The sequence below is a fragment of the Podarcis erhardii genome (assembly GCF_964252035.2).
Source record: "Podarcis erhardii genome assembly, chromosome: 7".
Lineage (NCBI taxonomy): Eukaryota > Metazoa > Chordata > Lepidosauria > Squamata > Lacertidae > Podarcis > Podarcis erhardii.
In genome coordinates, this window is record NC_138511.1 from 63,033,771 (window position 1) to 63,057,899 (window position 24,129).

Genomic DNA, 24,129 nt, shown 5'->3' on the forward strand with positions numbered 1-24,129 from the left:
GTCACATGGAGCCTTTGACCCAACGAGTTAATGAAGTCAAAAATGCTCATTTGATTAGCTTGATTGCTTAATGAGCTAATTAAACACTGTGTCGGCTTCATTGCTCAAACGTTAATTTTGTTACCAAAAAAATATATTAAAATTCCCCAAACTAATTTAACTTAATGAAGTCAAAGTTCACATGAGCATTCCCAAGCTCTTAAATCAAAGTTAAAGATTTCTTAATGAGAGCTTCAAATTCAGTTGGGGGACAGAAAAATAATGGAAACATAGGAAAAATATTATTTGTGAATAAGCTGGTTGAATATTGAAATGAACAACCTAGAAGTATAGGCCAGGGTGTGCCACTTTTGAATTCTCTCTTGTGTCATTGTTTTCTGAGGCGGGAGGCACTCCTTGCGAACTGAAAATCAGTGCATCCAGAATAAAGGTTTTCTACAAATACCAAATGACTTTTCAGTAAGGATGAGTGGGCTCTTCTTCTCTATTCCAAATGGCTTGACTTGAGAAAATATCACCAATCATGACAGTGGTTGAATTTACTGATTACAGGAGAGCACAGATCAATCTGCCCTAACATATTTATGGGGAAATGGTCAATGTTCTGTATGTTTTGCAATGACAAATTCCATGGAAGTGCATAGCCTTACAATGCTTTAAGTGTTCTTTCTTCTTCCTTTGTGTCTGAGTGTATTTATTATACAAATTACCTTTTAATTTAAAAGGTGCAAAAAATAAATAAAACAAATAATTCATCCCCCCACCAGTCTCTAACTTACATTACTTCTAATCTAGTTATGCCAGCATAGAGATTGCATGATTTATAAGCTGAGAATGAAGTAAGAGTGTGTGTGTGTGTGTGTGTGTTTCTATTAGTAATGAGCCTAAGAATTCTGAACTGGGTAAGTTCATTTCCAAACTTCTCTAATTTTGAAATTCATTGCCATTTACTTGCATTTAAAGTGGAGGCTCATAGCCAGAAATATTTTGCAGAGGGGACTAAAATCTGATAAAATCTAAATATTCTACATCAGAGGGCAGAAGCCTGCCATACAAACAAATATTTGCAATAGAGTTAGGTTCTTCTGCGTTTATTAAACCAGTGGTTTCCACTGCAACTGGTGTTCACCAATGTCTGATGTTGCATATTGGCTGTGCAATAATGAGTTTAAAATACAGATCAGCAGCGACTGAATAATGGTGGATTACATGTCATTTGTAGAGTAGCTTATATCTGTGTACATTCAACTGACTATTGAAAATAAAGTAAGAGTCACCTATTAGTTAATGCAAGATGGCAAACGTCAAGAGCCAAACATCAAAAGGCATACGATGTCAACTCACACTACAGAATGCCAGCAATAGTTCTCAGATGCTAAATGCCACTGCATACTGTCCCATATCACAGATTGTCAAATATCAGCTATCAAATAATGGCAGCAGACATCAGATACTACAATCAAATACCATAAAGCAAATTGAATATTAGAATCAAATCACGTTGCATTTCAAATATGAACACTGAATATTTTGGCAGAAGAGGCTGGTCAATAAGAGTGCCCACTCTCCAGTTTACATTACTTAAATTCTTTCCAGTTACAGTGAGTGAAAATTGAATCCACCAACTTCTTTCTCCTCACCATCTCAAACCAGCCAATCGGCTCTTTTGAACTCCTACCCAGTAGCAAACCATCATTATTGCCAGAGTCCCACTCCTTGTCTCCAGGGTAGAAACAAAACACATTAAGACATCAACACAGCACATAACCATTTAGCATTTTGCTATTATTATTATTACAATTTCACCCTAAGTTCTTGTGGCAAACAAGTCACTACAATTAAAACACAACATTAATATTGCAACACAATACACAATTTTTTTGAATTTTTTAAATTAGGAGTTTCAACATAACAATTTATCAAAAATAGATCATCCTCTCTTCTCCCCCCCCCCCATTTTTCCCTCCCCTCTCCCCAGAAAAAGAAAAACCCACCCTCCCACCACCACCCAGACTTCCCTCACCTCCTCTCTCTGGTTTTTCAGCACATGTTATTCTCTGCATATTATAAAGTTGTAAAGATCCTTAATTTATCTACCTGTATAATACCAATAAAAAGTTTGTGAATGTTTATTCAAAAACCTGCCAAGGAGTCCAGTTCATTTTGTTGTTTCTTTAAATACTTTGTAAAAGGTTCCCATTCTTCTTTAAAGTCACAGTTGTCTTTATCACGTAGTTTGTGTGTCAATTTTGCCAATTCCGCGTAATCCATCAGTTTCTCTTGCCACAGTTCTTTAGTCGGGATTTCCTCATTCTTCCATCCTTGTGCTATTAAGACTCTTGCCACATTTGTGGCATACATGAAGATATTTTGTAAATTTCCTTGGCAACACAATACACAATTGTGACATATTTGATATTGCAGTATGAAGAGAATGACTTTGCACTGAAGTTGAGGGGGACCAATTTGTTTTAGCTCTACTTGTAATTCACTCCAAGGGAGTGAGGTAAGCAGGAAATTGAGAGAGGAGAGGAGAAAGAGAGTTCCATGGAGACAACAGGGAGGGACAGAGCTAAAAAAGTTTTAGTGGAAATGGGGTAAAGGTTAGGGTGGGTTTTTTATTGTAACTTTCACTATTTCCCCATATCTCCCACTGTAGCCTGAGAGGTAAACAAAAAAAAATTCTAAGTGGACCTGACAACCTTTACAGGAAAATTTCATCTTCTAGATTTCAGTGTACCACTCAGGTGTTAAAAGACAGAGGAGTAGAGCCAAGAAAAGAAAAGTGTCATTCCCTAATCAGAACATAAGAATGCAGGTATCGTGTTGCATTTGTACAAACAGGCAATGCTTTCCCTCAGCCCTGCTCCCTGCTTGCCTTCATACTTAAGGAAGTCACAAGCACTGACAGGCCAGAGTGTGGCTGCTAAGTTGGTCGCTCTTAGCTGCAATGTTATGATAATACTGCCATTCCATCTGCTTACATGAGAGCTTGGGCTTTAGTGGTAAAATGCATTGGCCTACGACATCAACTGCAAGGAGTTGTGAGTGCCTACTCTGAGAAATTTCAAGCTGAGCTGAAATTTCTCAGAAGACTTATATTCTAAGAGATTTCTTCCTCTTTTTCGTGCAATTTTCATCGTTCTTCCACAATGATAATATTAAACAAGAGCCACCATTACCTGAAGTCTCCAGAGATACTTTTTCACTGAATTTTTCTGTGCAGAACATGGCAACAGTCATGCTGCAAAACTTTTCAAAACAATATGTGAAGCGGAACACAACCATCCTTCCAAATTCGCATTTCTCCAAATTTTTCAAAGCAGTTCTCCAGCCAAGCAATGTGCACAAAAATGCACACGCTAGGGTAAAGTGCATATAAAAATGCATGTATTCGTGAAAATAACATGAAATTAGGGGAAAATGCTTTGCAAAAATGTGTATTATGGGCAAAATTGCATGTATAAATTGTACAACAGGAGAAATTCATACTAAAATGCTGATGAATTTTCAGGAGAATTGTGTTTTAAAAAAAATAAAAAATAAAAACCCTGCAAATTGTTGCAAAAATGTAGAGAACTGGAATTTAAAATTGGAAGATTGAGACACTGAGAGAACAAAAATGGCCAAATCCTTCCATTCCTTGTGATGGGCATCAACATGGATGGCTTTGAAAGATTAGAGAAATTCAGGGTAGATAGGCTATCAATGACTACTACCCACAATGGCTATGTTCTTCCTCCCCTGTTGGAGGCAGTATGCTTCTGGATGACAGTTGCTGCGAATCCCAAGTAGTAAGTGTGCTGTTGCACTCGGGTCCTCCTTGCAGGTTTCCTGTAAGCATCTGGTGGGTCACTGTGAGGACAGGGTGATGGACCAGATGTGCATTTGGTCTGATCCATCTGGGCTCTTCTTATCTTCTTGAGTTTGTACTGACATATGTTGTGAAATGGGTGGTAGCTGTAGTCAGTTCCGCATTTCAGTTCGTGTATGCTTCTGTGAAATGCAAATTAGGCAGCGATCACCAGAATTCAGACCTAACCAAATCCCCCCTCCCATCACCAGAAACAGGTGTGAACAAGGAATCAGCATAAGGTTGTTTCAGTGGTGCTTGCTTAGCCATGGCTACAGGCTTAGTTGCAGTAGGGACCAGGGCAGTCTTCCTCAACCTCCCCCCCCCCAGGTGTTGCTGAGCTCATGCCAATTGAGCTGGTGCTTGTGGGAGTTGCAGTCCAATAGCACCTGGAGAGCAGCAGGCTGGGGAAGGGACTGGAGTGCCTAAACTGTGACCCTCCAGATGTCGTGGTACTCTGGCAGCCCCAGCCAGAAAAGGTGTGGGAGGGGAAAAGGATGATGGGAGTGTTGCGCAGCAACATTTGGAGGGCCCTGGTTTAGGCACCCCTTAATCGAGTGTTGTGCCAAAGTCTTCACTCTTGCTTCTCCCTAAAAGAGCCACACCTATTGAGGAGTCAGAATGACGGGAAGGAAGTATGGCATCCTTTTAAAATATGGTTTTTCATATTGACTTATGAAAGAGAACATTGCAGATATTTGATGGTGCTATGGTGGCACCCTGTGGCCAGAAAGGGAACACTATCTTCTCCAATGATGTGCTCCTTTTGAGAGGTGGTTCTATATGTTCCATGATGAAAGGTAAAAATACAACAGGCATATCTGCACCAGAAACAGGGTTTTTCTGCTAAGGCAGCATACTGTACCCATAGTCAAAACAAAACAAATTCCTTCCAGTAGCACCTTAAAGACCAACTAAGTCAGTTCTTGGTATGAGCTTTCGTGTGCATGCACACTTCTTCAGATACACTGAAACAGAAGTTTCCAGACCATTCTATATAGTGAGAAGGTGGGGAGGGGTATTACTCAGAAGGGTGGTGGGAATGGGTGATTGGCAGATAGCTGTGATGAGCCTGTTGACGACTCTTAACGACTGCAATAGGTCTTACAGGAAAAAGCAAGGGGTGAAAAGGTGAAAGATGGCTTTGTCATGTATAATGAGATAAGAATCCAAGGTCTTTGTTCAGACCAGGTTTCTCCATTGTTTTGAGTTTGGTGATAAGTTGTAATTCAGCAGCTTCTCTTTCCAGTCTATTTCTGAAATTCCTTTGTAGTAAAACAGCTACTTTGAGATCTTGTATAGAATGTCCTGGGAGATTGAAATGTTCCCCTACTGGTTTCTCTGTCTTGTGATTCCTGATGTCCGATTTATGTCCGTTTATTCTTTGGCGTAAGGTCTGGCCTGTTTGTCCAATATAGAGAGCTGAAGGACACATAAAATGCCAACAGTGTCCTTCAGCTCTCTATATTGGACAAACAGGCCAGACCTTACGCCAAAGAATAAACGGACATAAATCGGACATCAGGAATCACAAGACAGAGAAACCAGTAGGGGAACATTTCAATCTCCCAGGACATTCTATACAAGATCTCAAAGTAGCTGTTTTACTACAAAGGAATTTCAGAAATAGACTGGAAAGAGAAGCTGCTGAATTACAACTTATCACCAAACTCAAAACAATGGAGAAACCTGGTCTGAACAAAGACCTTGGATTCTTATCTCATTATACATGACAAAGCCATCTTTCACCTTTTCACCCCTTGCTTTTTCCTGTAAGACCTATTGCAGTCGTTAAGAGTCGTCAACAGGCTCATCACAGCTATCTGCCAATCACCCATTCCCACCACCCTTCTGAGTAATACCCCTCCCCACCTTCTCACTATATAGAATGGTCTGGAAACTTCTGTTTCAGTGTATCTGAAGAAGTGTGCATGCACACGAAAGCTCATACCAAGAACTGACTTAGTTGGTCTTTAAGGTGCTACTGGAAGGAATTTGTTTTGTTTTGACTATGGCAGACCAACACGGCTACCTATCTGTTACTGTACCCATAGACACGCATCCTTAGGGATTCTACTTTGGTGAGGGTGCTGAGTGTTCTCTGCTAGAAAGCACACATTTAAGCCCTTGCAGAACTTCAGTTCCTAGCATATCCTGGAAAGAAGGAACAACTGCTAAGCCAGTTGAAGTCTGCAGTGTAAATATGTATGTCCACAGAGGCAAGAAATGGACAAGTACTAAGAGACGGCTTTGCCATGGCACTGGAAGAAAGGGACATCTTTTTTTTTTAAAAAAAAGAAGGGAAATAGACCATTGAAAGATCTTGCAACAATTTTAGTACTGAAACAAAGCAGGCCTGGCTTCCTGGAGAAAAGCAGGATGCAAGGGTAGCAAACAACAAATTTCTCCAAAGTCATTAACTATCAATGGAGATTGGCAGATGCCTTTTTTCTGACTCATATCACTGTTGGGATAATACCCTAATGCATATAACCAGTGCTTTTTTCTGGGGGTACGCAGGGGTACACATACCCCTAAACATTTTGTGAATCTAAGTTTGGCCTCATTGAGGGACAATATTTCAATGAGTACACCTAAACATTTTTTCAGAAGGAAAAAAAAGCACTGCGTATAACAACTATCCATGGTGAGCTTTAGCCATACCTCATGGAGAACGTATGCATAATCTAGTCTGTCCATAAAGGAAGAATAATGGATTACATTTCCCAGTCAATATGCATAATCTCCCGCTAGCCTTGCGGGGTGTACAACCCTTCATATATATATGCAGGGTTTTGTACATTCTCCAGGCATTATGCATAATCTTCAAGGTGCATTGGGGAATGAGAACATTTCAACAGTTCAAGGGCATTTTGTACATTTTTTAAGCAATGTGCATAATCTCCAACAGGCCTTAAGGAATGTGCTACCCTGACAGGGTCTTGTACGTTTTCTGGGTAATATACATAATCTCCAAGGCACCTCAGAAAATGCCCACACATCAGCAAAACTGTACACACTGCTTGAACAATATGCATAACTGCCAAGAAAATATGCCCCTGGTCTCCAATTCTTGGTTCCTTTTTTCTTTGGCAATATGTTTTTTGCAACTTGTGACCTGTGATGGATTTCATGCTACTTTTAGTGGTCTTTCTTTGTAGCTTCCCAGAAATGTTTCCTGTAAAACCCTGGTGTTATTTATTTAAGAAATAACAGGTGAAATTGTACATATAAACCTCTGGCCATGCTGTAGCTATTTGGTTGGACTGATGGCAGCATCAACAACTGAGTAATAGTGGACTGCTAAGACCTGGCAAGATTTTCCAGGATCTCCATTTATATTTGCAGGTGATAAGACCCCAAAATTTATCCATTGAAGCATTTGAGTCTCACCACAAGGGAGTTCCTGAACTTCTCAGTTCTGCTCAGGCATCACACATTGCAGGAAGATCAGGCATCCCTGAATGCTTCACTGGCAGCCCACTACAACTCTGTCTTCCACCGCATGAGTCCTTGCATACCAGTTCTCCCTCTGATGGACCAGCTAATGGTCAGTAGACAAAGCAGTTGAGCTGCAGCAGGACTTCTGTGTCTGGTATCATTATATGAGCTTAGCATCTCAAAGTCTCAAAGCAATTCAAGCTCTTCCTTTTTAACATACCAGGATGGGGTAATCAACCCACTTGTGGGGACAGGTGACTAACTTATGATCAGTTTGGGATGAAGGGAAGCAAACTTTCCCCAGAGGACTTTGGCCATCCATGAGAGAACATGGGAAAAGCAAGCACCACTAGTCTATAGGAAAACAAGAAGCACTTTTTGTTTGTTTTTCATAAGAAGCAATGAAGATCAGAATGGCATCATTCAAATGTTAGCAGGATCTTATCAAGCACCAGGAACATTGTGAGGCTGAAAAGCAACCCATCAAACACCTCACTGTGATGCTTGTGCATACGGAAGATGAGGATGTGGCAAAGGGAAGGACTTCCTTAAGTCAAACTGCCAACTCCCAGATCCCAGGGCTTTTGAGAGGCCATTTCAACATCATTATTTGCACCACATTTCTCCTGTGACCAATGGAGCAGCAATTAACAAAGGAATGGGCTCCTGAATGCTGTTAGTTGCTAGTTGAGGGATGTATTTGGTCCTCCACTTTTGAAAGCAGCAAAGGACACCTTGCAGCATTTTGCAGAGGCCCTCTAATGGCACCCTGGAGGCACTCTCCTAGTGGGGGACCCTTGCAACCTGCAGAGGCTGCTCCACAAGACCACCAAGAGGCTCAGAAGTTTAGACCACAGTGCCACCCACATCCCTTACAAGACCACCAAGCACTTGCTGAGAACCTTCTGTTTCTGATGCAGAGGCAATAGGATGGAACATGGTTGCTGCACGATGCATAAACTATACGTCATATGACTTTGTGGTCTTAGATCCAGCACCACAGCTCAGAGAAAGATTTGGGAGCCTATGACAACCTGTCCCACTTCTACAGCAAACACACTTCAGTTCAGAGAACAATTGCCAAGTTCATCAGAAAGGTTTGGGTTAACAATGCTAGGCCAGTCACCAGACACACATCCCTAAGAATGCAAGTCCCATGGTTATTCCAGGGATGCTCAGTACTGGGTTTGCTCAAGGTGAAATCGAGGCACAATAAATCCCCTTGTAGGAAAGTGGTCATACCTAGAGAAGGGTAGAATAAATTTCCTTAGGGAGGTGTGGCATGGATCATGTGCAGATGGCCTTTAAAATTTGGCCGGGATGGCATGTGTCTCAGCCACTAGGACCCTTCAGCTGGGAGAGTCACTTGTGGACTATCCTGTGGAAGGCCTCAACCCATGACATGGGCTGCTAATGTGAACGTGGTTCCAGAATGGCAGGTGGCATATTGGTGACCCCTAAATTAGGACAATCTTTCTGTCTCCATAGGTGAGTTCCCATGGGTTGATCAGTCATTAAGTGAGAGCTTTGCTAGCTTTTCGTAATTCTGCAATTGCTTTTAAAAATGAGGGACAAATATAGAAAGAATATGAATGTAGTTTCCCTGCAGACCAGTGTCTTAAAGAATCTTGTGGTCCCTTAAAGACTAATAAATTGGTTATGGCATATGGTTTAATGGACTACAGTCCACAAATTGAGTTACTTATTACTATTATGTATGTAATTATCACACAGAGAAATCTTTTCCAAAACCCAAAACAGATATATGTAATGACAGCATTTCTTTATATGTGTTTATTTTAACTATTTCTATATATGTAATATTTTAAGTCATTTTGGGTTGCCCCTTTTTAGATGGGTCTCTTAAAACTGGTGGGTTGGGGGGGCACTTACTGTAACAACCTCATGGTGAATACCAGCACCTTTTTTCTAGGGAGGGAAAAGGCACTGCCTGTATATATTATATATTATATATTATATATTATATATTATATATTATATATTATATATTATATATTATATATTATATATTATATATTATATATTATATATTATATATTATATATTATATATTATATATTATATATTATATATTATATATTATATATTATATATTATAATACAAAAAAGCTATAAGGGGAAAGGGGTGGTGAGCAGTGCCCCCTCTCCATATTCCGACTACATGCTGTTTAGCTGTTTGGTGAAGATACTGAAATTGCAGTTCAAGCAGGATAACAGATTGTCCAGAGAAGTCGCATTGAACATGGTTTTTAAAAGATGGGAGTATTTCTATAGTTATAGTAAATTGCATAGCCTCAGTTCAAGGCATTTGTGGCAAGGATGTTTAAAGAAACTGAAGCCAAGAATTCTGCGTCTGTTAAGGCATTGCTGTGGTTAATATGAATGATAAAGTAGCAATAAAGGGCTTTGGAAATAGATGGCTTCACCCCACTGTTTATCCTTGAATGTATTGAAGAGTGGGCTTTTGGACCTTACTAAATCTTCTTGTTACACCACTGGAATCTAAAGCGGTCCCACTGCAGAGGTGAGTCAAGAGCCCTGAATTATTCAAGGGGTACTTTCTGCTGGTAGTGAGTCAAGGACCCTTAATTATTCAAGGGGTACTTTCTGCTCACTTTAGCTTTTAATTAACTTCTTACTATTCTTGAATGTGGTCTGACAGCCGGTAATATTCTTAGGCTAAGTTAAACTACACCATTTATTTATTTTTTATTAGTGAATATTTTTGGCATTGTTGAGAAACACTTCCCCTTTGCAGTAATGTTTAGCACTCCTTTTTGGCAAGAAAAACTGCAGACTGCTTGATGCAAAAAAAAAGACTTAGAAACAGCTCTCAGAGGACTGGTCAACCTGCAATGCACTTTTTCGGGTGAGAAAAAGTTAGCAACCCCTACCATTGATGCCTTTGAGGAATTTGCACACAGAGATTTGGAGAAAGTGGAAAGCCCCCGTCCCACTTTGGCGAGAACACCGGGGTGTTTATTCATCTCTAGAGGTAGCTACATGCAAGAACACTGCAGAACAGCCCTGAGGTAAAGTGTGGCAACAGGCATGCCTGCATCTCTTCCCAAAGATCCTTAATCTGATTGGTGTGGGAAGCAGTCGTGCTGAGGTAACTCACGATGCAGTTGCCAGAGGATTAACTGGTTGCCAGATGAGTAACTGGGACCTGTCAGGCCTGTGGCTGCAGGTCTGCCCTGGCTACCATTTTGTTTCCACATGCAAGTCATTGCCTTGACCTATAAAGTTCTGATTGGCTCAAATCCACAGTACCTGAAGGACAAATGCAAACGTTTCCAAATTGTGTTTAAAAGATTGCAGCAGGTGGGCTTGGGGATGGGGGGTGTTCCATGGATAGGGTGCTAGAACAGAAAAGGCCCTGACTCCATCCACCATCAACAGCTGGAGCATGGTCTCAGCTAAGGATCTTAGTGCAGGGGGGGTATTGTATGGGAGTAGCTGGCTGGGGACGGGAGGCATAACTGATGGGAAGGCAGGATATAAATACAATTCCTTCTAATACTGAAAGGAAGGCAACTATGCCAACATTGCTGGAACCAAAATGGGACAATGAGCAAAAAGAGGGAGATATTGGCATGGTCTGCGACACCCTCCCACTTCAAATAAACTCAGTGAGGATTAAACATGTTCAGTACCTCTAGAACTCATGGAATGTGGAATGTTAGGGTTCGTCCACACTTTTGCTTGATTTATATTCTGATCACATTGTGTACCGATTAATTCCCCCAGGTCTGAGAGCTTTTCTTGTGGTTCTGTGATTATGCCTTGTGAAAATCCAATTTCATCCATTGAACTGAACCTCGGTTTAAGCAAAATGTCTCTTCGGATTTCCCATGCATCTGAGAAGATCTGATTCAGTGAGAAGGATCAGAGTTTTGCAAGGCACAGCTATGGAACAACCACAAAAGCTTTCTCAGACCTGGGGGAAATAATAAGTACACAATACAATCAGAGTATGGCTCTAGTGAAAGTTTGGATGAGCCCTTTCTTGGAAAAGAGAACTGGAAAACAGGGCAGGGAGTTGAATGATTTTCTTGAACTCCTTCACATTTTATAATATCCTGAGGTGACCTTGGATGGATGGAGCATAGAACAGGAGTGCTCCTGTTAGGGGGTGAGCGGAACACCCTGCAACGTTATAGCGGCTCTTGCATGTATAATATAATAGCAAATCCCAAGTCTGTTGTGTCATTATGCCTGTTAAACACTGGGCTTGAGCCCCAGGGAGTGGAGAAGGATCTCATTTGGTCTTGCTCCAGATATGTGGACTTGAGCTGCAGCTGCCATATTCTACACTTCTCTGAATTTTGCAGTGTCTACAAAAATATGACCCTTACAGGGAAACTGCATATAAAATATGTATTTTAGACAAAAAAGGGTATATAAAACATAGATTTGGGGGAAATTGTGTACAAAGCTGCACACAATTTAAATGCAGGTTTTGTGTGCACTCTTTGGGGGAGAATGGACACTAAGTACCGTATTTTTCCGTGTAGGTTTTTCTGCTAAATATAATGTCAAAAATTAGGGGGTGTTTTATACATGGGACCATCTCCCCCCTCCCCATTTTCTTAAATCTGAGTCCCCAAAAATAGGAGTCGTCTTATACATGGGGGTGTCTTATAGATGGAAAAATATGGTGCATACAAAACTGAGACACAGCAAAAAAAAAAAAAAAGACCTGCTCTGTTCATCCCTCTCTGCTCTAGCCATAGGACTGGATGCCCAAATCACATTGGTTCTCTGCTGCTTATATGATGGAGGCCCTTGACATTTGCATGAGTACAGCTCTCTGCTTTCAGCAGTCTTGACAGGTAGCAGCAACCGAAGGTGTGCTGGAAAGCTCCACCCCGGAATGTGCCTTTTGGAGATTCCTCCTCCTCTGCCTCGTCCTCCTCCTCCTCCTCACTCCCAGAGTGCTGGGAGGAGCCTCAGAGCTTTGATGCCCTTTAATTGGGAAAAAGGTTGTCTCAATGCTCCAGAAGGCGAGAGCGGATCAGGAAAAGGCCTGCAAGGAAGCTAGAATTCCTACCAGGTAAGTGTGTTCGTTTGTTTTTCCTCACCATTGTGGGCTGAACTGCAACAAGAATGCCTTTTGCAAAAGGTTTTAAAGGTGTTCACTGTAAGGTGGGGACCACAACCTGGTGGGAAGATGTTGCTGCTAGGCAGACAATACTAGGTGGACCTATGCCTCCTGACATGCCTCCCTGTGTTCCTATGGGACATGTGCCACAAAAGTCAGGCTGACTATTAACCAAGGTAAATCAGGGCTTCGGTGGTCGAGATCAGATTTGTAACGTTTGAAAAGGCAGCCACTGACACTACCCTGAAAACCTTCCCCACAGAAGAAGGGGAAGAATCACAGAAGCCCCCCATATCTTAGGAGAGGAATACAGGAGTTCGCAAACCAAAAGATGCGACTCCAAGGCAAACTCAAGCCCAGGCACCCCTTCTGCTTGAAATTAAGCACCTCCTGTAAAAGCAAAGAGTCTCAGGTTGCATCTGGAATTTCGTAACAAAATATGCAGGCTTAATAGTTTCATATATATAATAGGCGGGGTGAGAGAATGTTGTTGTTTTTCTCATCTGTAGTGTCTATGAAGATCTCGGGGTCTTGTGAATGTTGTGCTCGCCTTGTGGGGAAGTGTTAATTCATCTTTTTAATTCATGTACAGCAGATCCCCATGAAATTCTTCTCAAACAACAAAGTGATAACACTCGGAATCTTATGGTCCCCGGTATTTTTTCAAATGATCTTTGAGAGCTGGGAGGAGGAGCCAGTGCTTTGCTAATGTATCATTTTAACATTTCAGGAAATGTCAAGAGTTGGTTTTACAGCTTTTAAAAAACAAAGAAGACTAATCAGGGAAAATAAAATGCTGCAGAGACAGAATTCACTGAGAGCAGAAATGTTGATCACAATAGTTTGAAGATCAAGTGATCACTATCTATGCTTCCGTATGGAAGGTATATTTAAAAAACAAAGTTTGTGCAGAGCATATGGGCTGGATCCAGAATAGGATAGTTGGACTTAGGTTCTATTGAAATCAACACGACAAAGTTCATCATGGCTTAACCAGGCACAGCAATCTGGGGGAGTGCTGTAGCTCAGTGGCACAGCATCTGTTGCATGCAGAAAATTCTCCAAGATTTCAGGAAGAGTCCAAATCCCTTCAAATTTGTGTGTAAATATACCTGTAATGAGCTTCTCCCACACCACTAGCTAACCTTAACTGCAAGTTTCATCCTATTCTCAAACAAGTAACACCTCACTGGTAAGAGAGAGGAGGATAATCACTGGGGGAGGGGAGCTTCTAGCATCAAGGAAGACAAAATTGAGGTTCTTGGGCATGCTGAAGAGCAGCATTTCATGCAGGGGAGCATGGGATTTGCAGGTTCCTATCTCCTTTGAACTGGACTGTGGGATCAGGGAAATTTAGAAAGTCCATACTCCCCAGCTTTTCCTGTCTCAGACACCCCTTTCCAATAAGTTTTTGTTACTTGGAATGGGTATGGGATGAAGTGCCAAATCAGTTTTTCAGTGTTTTCTACAAATACTGCAAGTATTTTGAAAGAAAATGAAACAAAACAAAACAAAAAAAGCAAGCCAAGAGAAGTTGCCGGGGGGGGGGGGGACAAACTTACAATGAAAGAAAGGAAGGGAAGGGATTCACTGCTGCTGCTACTACAAAATTTCTTTACAAGGATTGTAAAAAAAAACAACCCATGAAGCAGATACAAAGAAGAGATGCATGATAGTTACACGGAAACTCTATTCCAACATAATCAGATGGAGATGGGGGAGAAATTAATTCAGCTCCCTTGTTAACGTAAACCTACCTAATCTGAACAAATAAAAAAATTCCTTCCAGTAGCACCTTAAAGACCAACTAAGTTAGTTCTTGGTATGAGCTTTCGTGTGCATGCACACAAAACCTCATACCAAGAACTAACTTAGTTGGTCTTTAAGGTGCTACTGGAAGGAATTTTTTAATTTTGTTTTGACTATGGCAGACCAACACGGCTACCTATCTGTAACTACCTAATCTGCACTTCCTGAACCAATAAGCAAAGGGAAATGCAGCTGTCTCCTGAAATTTGCACTTCTCTGAATTTTACAGTATAGTTTAACAGCCAAAAACATCATGCACAAGGTACACACAAAATTCCATATGTTAGTGAAAACAGCTTACAAACATGCATTATATTTGGGGGAATGGTTTGCAAAAATGTAGACATTAGAGGAAATTGCGTACAAAAATGAGGACATTTAGAGAAATGTGGATGAAATTATACAGGGATTTCTCTCTCTCTCTCATGCGCGCACACACACTGCTGCAGAAATTAGCCATACTACAACTATAAAAATGAGGAACTAGGAAAAACCAAAATGGACAGATTTGCCCATCCTAGCATAAGGGCAGATTAACAGCATCACGCCCTAAGCATCCAGGGGCCTAATCTTGGCTGTGGTTAGAAACAAAATTATAAAAATGGAAAGTCTGTCTGATCTAGCATGGCAACTCTTGTGCTGTGCTTTTAGTGCTAGGTCTGTGATGAATTAGTAAACCTTAGCCAATCGTACAGGTTAAAGATGAATCATCTTTGTGTCAGTGTTCCTGCAAAGACATTTTTTTTGTTCCAGTTTCTCAGTCTCCATTTGGCTTTCTAGAAGAGATGCTTGAGAAAGGGGAGTATCAGACAGCATGTTAATGCTCTTATAAACTTTAATCAGCCTCCCTCCCCACTCCTCCACCTTGAATCCACTCCAAAGGCACCTGGACCCATTCCCTCTAGGCTGCTCTAAATGCCTTACTTTCTTCAGCACAGGCTTTCAGTTCACGTGCAGCTCCTTGAGGACTTCAAAGAGCAGCAGCTGTTCGACAAAACTCTTCGGGGAAGATCCTTCTCTCCAGAAATTCAGCACTAGCCATAGGAAGCAATTAAGGCTGCCTGTGTGTCTTCTCTTCCCCAGTGCCTAGGCATGTGTACATTAAAAACCTATGGGTTCCTTTGTAAGAATCCGGCACTGTCATGCTGCAAGGAAGGGGAAAGATGCAGGCAGTATTGGCTCCAGGTTTGGGGGGCCTTGGGGCAACATGCTCAGAACTCAACAATGAAGTAGAAGTGAAGAGGAGGGGCTTCTACTTAATTGTTAGGTGCTGTCCATTTGCATGCCCTGCTCCTCTGACTCTGTCCACACCACCACCCAGGTGCACCATGGTTGCAGCTCCATCTTCTCCTATTGTCTGTTGTTGCTCAGGTGTTTCTAGAGAGCAAGTGATCAGGCAGTGGCAGCAGCAAGGAGATGAAGCACAGAGCTTGGGGTTGTCACTGGGGCACCTGTTTTGAAATGGACTTTGCCCAGTGATGTCAGCTTTCAGTCCTGAACTGCATCGCTTCGGACTGTAGGTGAGACCTCATATGATGGGCACTCGTCCTCTGTTTTAACACATACATGCAAAACTAGCACTTGATTGAAAAGACTCAGACAGAACCCTTCCCCGGGATAAAGGTAAAGGTAAAGGTACCCCTGCCCGTACAGGCCAGTCTTGACAGACTCTAGGGTTATGCGCCCATCTCACTTTAAGAGGCCGGGGGCCAGCGCTGTCCGGAGACACTTCCGGGTCACGTGGCCAGCGTGACAAAGCTGCATCTGGTGAGCCAGCGCAGCACACAGAAACGCTGTTTACCTTCCCACCAGTAAGTGGTCCCTATTTATCTACTTGGACCCGGGGGTGCTTTCGAACTGCTTGGTTGGCAGGCGCTGGGACCGAGCAACGGGAGCGCACCCCGCCGCGGGGATTCAAACCGCCGACCTTTCGATCGGCAAGCCCTAGGTGCTGAGGCTTTTACCCACAGCGCCACCCAGCAATTTTTGGCAAAAACTGTTAGGGTCCACCTCAAATTTACAAAAAATCAATAGAGTCTACCCCCTGGGTCCAGCTTCAGATTACCTCCTGGTTCCACCACTGTGGAAAAAGATTCTGCCTACAGACCCAAGAGCTAGGGGTCAGCTAGGTGTGGGACAATCTGTCAGTTGTGGTTTCTCATTTTTCCAAACTAAAGTCCAGTTCTTCACATTCCCACACTAGTTTTTAAATTTTATTTTAGAAAGTCCTCATGAAAATTTGTCAGGATCTTAGTATGACTTTCTCCTAATATACATGTTTTTATATGCAATTCCCCCTAAAATGCACATATTTGCAAAGCAATTTTCCCTACTATAGTGCATTTTTGTATGTTACGCTCATTCATATATGTATTTTATGTACACTTTACCCCAGTATATGCATGTTTTGTACACATGGCTTGGCTGGAGAACTGCTTCCAAAAATATGAAGAAATGTGAATTTGGGAAGATGGTTGTGTTTAGCTTCTCATATAATTTCAGAAAGTGTGATTTAATTAGGTATACCTTTAAATGCAAATAGAACCAAATTTCTCCTTGATCCCTATGTTCAACCCTAAGTTCATGTGTTAGTAGTGTGGCCATATCTTCTCTACAAAGCTGTCTAGTCAAAGTCTGGTTTACAGATGAAGAAACTCAAAGGACCTTGAATTTGCCCATCTACAATATTTGTTCAGCAGCCACATAAGTCTCCTAGTCCCAAGTCTTCCACACTATGGTGCAATGTATTGTATTCCTGATTAATTATTTGCATATGCTAACTCTATGTAAACTGGTGCTTTCCCATCTGATGTTGTGTTTCCTCTTTTTTGGGATTGCGTAAGTTGCCATCATAGGAGATGGCAGGTCTCCATCATTTCAAAAGCAAATGGAGACCCTCTTGAGAACTTGCAGCACCCCAGTCTCATACCAGAGTTCACCACCGGGCATCTTCCTTGCACACACACACACACACACACACTTTATTTACTGCAGCAGTTAGCAGTTCTTGCCCCTTTGGGAGATGAGGGCAGGGTGGATAGATTGTGGTTTCTTTCTAGCCTGTACGGACATGTTGCTAGCTTAGGCAAAACATATGACATCCATATGGGGGAGAGGCACATGGTGTGGGGGTGGGGGAAAGTATTGGGTGTTTAAATTGCTATGCATGTTTTCTAGCCTTGGCTCTTTAATCATTTCTAATCTGTGGTGAGGGGAGTGGCACAGCTGAACCCAGAAAGTTTATTTTATTTGCATATCCATTTCATTTATATACGAGCTTTTTGCCAAGGCACCCAAGGCAGTTTACAGTTTTAAAGGACTAGAGCAAATTATATTCTAAGTGTTGTAAGTAGCTGGGCCAAATCCCCTCAGTTTCCTCGATCATCCATTCATTTCCTCAGAAACTTCATCCAAGATTCTTCAGCAGGGTGGAAGAATCTTGTTGCTTTTTTGATGAAGTCATTGTAGAGTTGGAAAAGGCTCAGAAAAGTACCACCAAAATGATCAAGGGGAGGGAGTGACTTCCCTGTGAAGAAATGTTGCAGTGTCTTGAACAGGGCCAGATTTAGGTTTGATGAGGCCCTAAGCTACTGAAGGTAATAGAGCCCTTTATATGTCAACAACTAATTGTGGCTGGTTTTTGTGTTGGATACATGCTATATGGTAATTTATGGACCTAATAGGTATCTAAAGCCATTTGCACATAACAAAATATGTATTTTATCAAAGTAATTGTATTTTCTTCCCTTTGATTTTTTTTGGGGGGGCCCAAGAGAGTGGGGCCCTAAAAGATAGCTTGTTTAGCTTATACATAGATCCAGCACTGGTCTTGAACTTCTTAGTTTAGAGAAAAAAGCAAGTAAGAAGTGGTATGATAGAAGTTTAGAAAAACCATGCATGGCATGGAGAAAGTGGATAGACAAAAGTTTTTATTCCTCTCTCATAACACCGGAACTCATGGACATCCAGCAAAGCTGGATGTTGGAAGATTTAGGACAGATAAAAGAAAGTCCCTCTTCACACAGTGCATAGTTAAACTATGGCACTCGCTCCTCCAGAAGGCAGTGAAGTCCAACAACTGGGATGGCTTTAAAAGAGGATTAGACAGATTCATGGAGGAAAGGGCTACTAGCCATGATGGCTATGCGCTACCTCCACAGCTGGATGCTGTAATGCTTCTGGATACCAGCTGCTGGAAACTACAGGAGGGGAGAGTTCTCTTGTGCTCATATTTCGCTTGCCGGTTTCACACAGGCATCTGGTTGGCCACTGCGAGAACAGGATGCTGGACTAGATGGGTCACTGGTTCACTGATCCAGTGGGCTGTTCTTATAGGGGATTTAAGCAAACATCGTCCTTAACTAGAAATAGTGGTCCTAAACATGATCATCAACTTTATGGTGGGGGTCTTAGGGGTAGCACTTACTCTGCCTCCCAATTCAGTTTGGGAGGCAGAGGAAACCCCAGTCCCATGATCCCCAGCAGGTGATGAAGCTCATCAGCAAGCACCAGAGTGATACTCTCTGCAGCCTCTATCAAGCACTCTCTGTCACCAGCTGCCAATTCTTCTTCTCAAGGTTGAGGGGTATGGCTGGCAACAGGTCAGTGTGGACAAGAAGCAGCAGTAAATACTAGTCCCAAATGATATGGGAGAAATTGGAGCAGTTTGTGACAGGCCATCAAAGTCCCCCAATTCCACACTTACCCCATTGTTAGTTGTAACATGTTGCTGAATTTGGAAGTAAAGCTTTTATCTCAAACAGCTATGAACCTTCATGGTAGATGATCAAACCTGGCAGGCGTTGCAGAATGGGTCTAGAAAGATAGCATGCAGATGAAATGGTTTGAGAGTAATCCTTAAGGGGGAGGGGAGGGGAGGGGCTTAGGTTATTTTGGTTCCATACAGCGAATCAGGTCTAGGGGTGAGGTGTTGTTGACAACCTATCTATACGGTGTTTCTTTATACTCATACAGGCAACATCAGGGTGTTACAATATTTCTAATTCCATCTTCTCATGTCTTTTCAGGAACTGGAAGTAGAAACCAGAGGCCATGAACTGGGGAAGCTTTCAAGGGCTCCTGACCGGAGTGAATAAATATTCCACAGCCTTTGGACGTATTTGGCTCTCAGTGGTCTTCATCTTCCGGCTTCTAGTCTACATAGTGGCAGCAGAGAAGGTTTGGGGAGATGACCAGAAGGATTTTGACTGCAACACTAAGCAGCCAGGCTGCCCAAATGTCTGCTATGACCATTACTTCCCAATCTCCCACATCCGCCTCTGGGCCCTACAGCTCATTCTGGTTACCTGTCCTTCCCTGCTGGTAATCATGCATGTTGCCTACCTGGAAGCCAAACTAGAGAAACATAAGAAGAAGGTTGGGGCAGACTATGCACTGCGCTATCCTCCTGGCAAGAAGCGTGGAGGCTTGTGGTGGACCTATTTCTTGAGCCTCATCTTCAAGTCTGCTGTGGACATTATATTCCTCTACATCTTCTACCATGTGTTCCCAAACTACACACTCCCCAATGTGGTGAAATGCTCCCTTGATCCTTGTCCCAACATTGTAGACTGCTACATAGCTAAGCCCACAGAGAAGAACATCTTCACCCTTTTCATGATCAGCACAGCCTGCGTTTGCATCCTCCTCAGCCTCCTTGAAGCCTTCTACCTCGTTGGGAAACGATGTAAGGAGCACCTCCAAGCCAGGAGTGAAAGCCACAGGAGGCAGGACAGTGAAGTATTCATTATGAAGAAAGACCCTTCCTCCCTGCCCCCCGGTAAACATAACCCAAATGAAATAGGGCTGGAGGCATTCAATAGTACCGACTATAAGCCTTCTCCCTTCAACTTCACATCCTGCCCACCTCAGACAGCTCTGACCTCTAAAACAGCACCATCATAAGCAACCCTTAAATCCTGGGGAACTGGGTAATGGAAACCTTATACAGAACTAATATTACCTACTTTTCATATCAGCACTTTCTTTTAGGCAGGACATGGATGTGATGTATGAGAGGGAGAGAGGGATGGCCTTTGTCCGACACTCACCTAATTCAGACTGTTCAGTTTTCTGATATACGTACTGATCAAAGAAGTCTATATTAAATGGTCATATCCAAATTCCCTGGTTCTTGCAATCTAAACCACTTACTGTTTGCATATTGTGGACGTGTACTACTTACACGTTGCAGATTGCACTATTTCTGTCCAGTCCAGTTTTCAAAAACCTACCCACCACCACAACTGAAGGTGGCTGGCACACTTGGTCTTGACTGCTGAGATAGACACACACACACACACACAGAGAGAGAGAGAGAGAGAGAGAGAGAGAGAGAGAGAGAGAGAGAATCAAGTCAGTTCAAAGACAGGGATGAGTTTCTTCCAGCCATCATGCCAAAGTAACAAGATGTACTAAGTGTAAAGCTGTCAGTCAAAACTATCCCCAAATGCCTGACAGAATAAGTGCATTTGACCAGTTTCCTGGAATGACGAAGTTTCATAGCCTGGTGAACTCCCTGGAAAGTGAAATCCCTTCTCAGCTATGAAGTTTGCTGTGTAACCTTGATTCTTCCTGTCACTCTCTCTCAGTCTAAACTACCTTGCTGCATTGTTGAGGAGATAAAATGTGAGACTTGCTTCCCTGAGCACCTTAGAGGAAAGGTGAGAGAAAACTGAACACAAATCATGTCCCCCAAAGCAGGGGGAGGGAGAGAGAGAACGATAAGGGGAAAGGTGACTACAGGATGAATACAGAACTCAAGCCTATAAAATGAAAATGCTGATATTTAAAGCACAGGTGCCCATGTCAATAGATTAGTGAAAATTACCACAGACTCAGAATAAAATTGGATTAGGGTTTTTTCCCCCTTGTTTCCCTTTGTTTCATCGAGCATTGATTTGAAATCAATAGGTGGTATTCAACAAAGTTTTATGCAAAATAGACCTACTGAAATTAATGGACCTAAGGAATTTCGTGTTTATTAATTTCAGTGGTCTACTCTAAGAAAGACTGAGTTCAATGCCACCTGATTTGAGTCTTGGGACATTCTCATTCATATTTGGATATGCCCATCTGTGTCCAGGAATGGCTGACATGATAGGGTAGTGCCCAAGGACCAACCTACCAACAGTGGCATTGCTGCCACTTACCTGCACTGTATAGAGATGGACCAGGGTGGCAGTGAGACTGGGGTTGTGTGGGCAGAAGCACCAGATTGGCACCATCAATGCACCTGAGCTGCCCCAACCTTGCCGCCACTGTGCCTCATCCAGGTAAGCAGAGCAAACCCGGTGTTGGAACGGTGGCTCTATGGCACCACCCCACCATCTGAGCCATTCATGATTTGTCCTTTTGTTATTGCACTATTGTTGTAAATGCTGGTTGGGGAGGTAAAAGGGGTAATAGCTTTTTCTTTTCCTGCCTATCTTCCATGTCACATCTTATCTCCAGATTCTGTACCGCACAATACAGCTGTGACTTTTGAATGTAGACAGACAAATGCCTTATCAGTTAAAATGCAAGCAGAACAAAGAGGTGGGGGGAAAGGTGTATGTGTTGTATTGAGATGTTCAATAAAATGTGAATAATAATTTTAAAAATTCCCGTTGGGCATTTTATTTATCAATGCGTTGCATTTATACCTCAGTAGAACTCAAGGTAGTATGCGTGGGTCTCCCAGCAGTGGTGTGGGGCATGAAATTTCCCATTCCATAAATTGATTAGTATTAATGAAAGCACTTTGTTATGCAGCTCATAGCTAAACTATGGAATCCACTCTTACAAGAGGCCAGCAACTTGGATGACTAAAAGATTAGACATTCATGGTGGATGAGGCAACTGGTGGCTATTAGCCCTGGTGGCTATTTCCTACCTCCAGTGTTGGAGGCAGCATGCCTCTGAATATCAGCAGCAGGTGAACAGAGAGCTGCTACACTCAGGTTCTGAATGTGGGCTTCCCATAGGCTTCTGATTGGCTACTGTGAGAACAGGACGCAGGTGCAGATGGGCCTCTGGCCTAAGCCAGCTGCTTTTTTCTATGTGTGGGTTCCTAGGCCAGTTGAAGACCTAGTATTAGGCAAGCTTGGTAGGATAAAAGTTGTAATTAATGTTTTTCTGGTAGTTATCCCTAGCAAGTGTGTCAGGTAATACGTGTATGTCCTTCATTTGCATTTGTAAATGGTGGGGTGGGGTGGGGGAATAGAAGTTACAGATACATAATTTTACAACATCAGGGTTAGATGTCATTAGGATCCATGTTGGGCATCAAGGGTCCTTGACATGGTATCACAGAAGGGCCCACACTCTTCAGCACACCTCTTCTTCTTTGGCAATCACTCATAGTAGAGTTGTCTTCCATGAACATAGCGATGTGTCTGTAGGTGACTGTGGAGGCCAATTCTGGATCCACACGTCCTTCCACAGTGGGGACTTAGGTTTCCAGGTGGGAGCTGATCATGGTGAGGGTTTGCCAAGCGTGCCTTTCTCTTAGCTCGTTTCTCCCTTTTGCCCTGAGTTTGAGTGTCTTCAAAGTCCATGACACCTTTGGTAAAGGCTGGTAAAGCCCCTCCCACTTTTGGAGGGGAACACAGAGGTGTTTGTGCATCCCCGGAAGTAGCTACACCCCAGAACATTCCCCAACAGTGTTGTTGAAGTGAGGATGTGCAGTGTGGGAGAAAAGGGTGCTAGTGGCTCCTGCCAGAGAATCTCAAAATTGATATGGGAAGCAGTTGTGTGGAGATACATTGACAGACAGTTGCGAAGTTCTTGACTAAGCTACTACAGTGGTACCTCAGGTTAAGAACTTTATTCATTCTGGAGGTCTGTTCTTAACCTGAAACTGTTCCTAATCTGAGGTACCACTTTAGCCAATGGGGCCTCCCGCTGCCACCTCGGCGCGATTTCTGTTCTCATCCTGAAGCAAAGTTCTTAACCTGAGGTACTATTTCTGTGTTAGCAGACTCTGTAACCTGAAGCATCTGTAACCCGAGGTACCGCTGTATTTCCTTACCATAAGCAAGTCAAAGTGCGGGTCTTAACCTTTAAAGCTCTAGTGTGCTTGTTTATTTAACAAAGTGTCTGTACCGCTTGTTCTCTCAATGATAATTTTTTCATTTAAAAGACAGCAACATAGCCGCCTAACAAATGAGGCTGGGGAAGGGAGAGGGCTCCACAACTTTGGTGTCAGTGTAGAAAAGGCCCTGACTCCACCTGCCATTCCTAACGTGAGAGAACCTGCAGCTTGGCCTCAGCCAAAGATCTTAATGCGGGGGCTGTTTCATATGTGAACAGGTGATCCCTTGGAAACCTTGACCCCTGGCCATTTAGAGCTTTATATATCAAACAAGCCAGCAACTTGAATTGCATGTTTGCTTGGTTGCTGTTGCTGTTCTTGTTGTAACTATTTGCTATAGGCGGCTGGGGTGGCGGGGTCAATGCTAATGGAAAAGCAGGATATTAACCCCAGTCCTCCTAATGCTGAAAAGAAGGCACCTGTGCCAACCTGAACCAAAACAGGCCACAGAGAAGCAAGAGAGAGATATCAGCATCTCAGGGAAACTCCAAGGTTCGCAGAGATACAAAACGATGACATCCCCTTCAAATAAACCCAATGAGGATTGAGCATGCTCAGTGGTCTCTAGAAACCAGGGCATGTGGAGTGTTAATTAGAAAAGAAAACTGGGAAACAGGGCGGGGAGTTAAATGGTCTTCTTGAACCCCTTCACAATTTATAGTACTGTATGCTGGAGGTGAGCATGGATGGAACAGGAGCTGTCCTGTTAGGTGAGAAGAATGCATTGCAACATTTTGTGACAGCTCCCCATTGTATTAAACAATAGCCAGTCCCAAGTTTGTCCAGGAACTTCATCACAATATTTGAACACTGAACTTGCACCCCAGG

The 24,129-nt window shown here is 42.6% G+C and overlaps 1 pseudogene across 2 annotated transcripts; it reads left to right on the top strand.

The window, feature by feature from the left end:
* The first annotated feature begins 12,236 nt into the window (after positions 1 to 12,236).
* Positions 12,237 to 21,829, top strand: LOC309346689 (gap junction beta-5 protein pseudogene; annotated as a pseudogene). Of its 2 annotated transcripts, none has more exons than XR_014161693.1 (2): positions 12,237 to 12,371; positions 19,256 to 21,829. The product of XR_014161693.1 is annotated as a gap junction beta-5 protein pseudogene (transcript). The 2 variants fall into 2 exon arrangements; XR_014161694.1 differs by lacking the exon at positions 12,237 to 12,371 and adding an exon at positions 15,605 to 15,748.
* Positions 21,830 to 24,129: the final 2,300 nt, after the last annotated feature.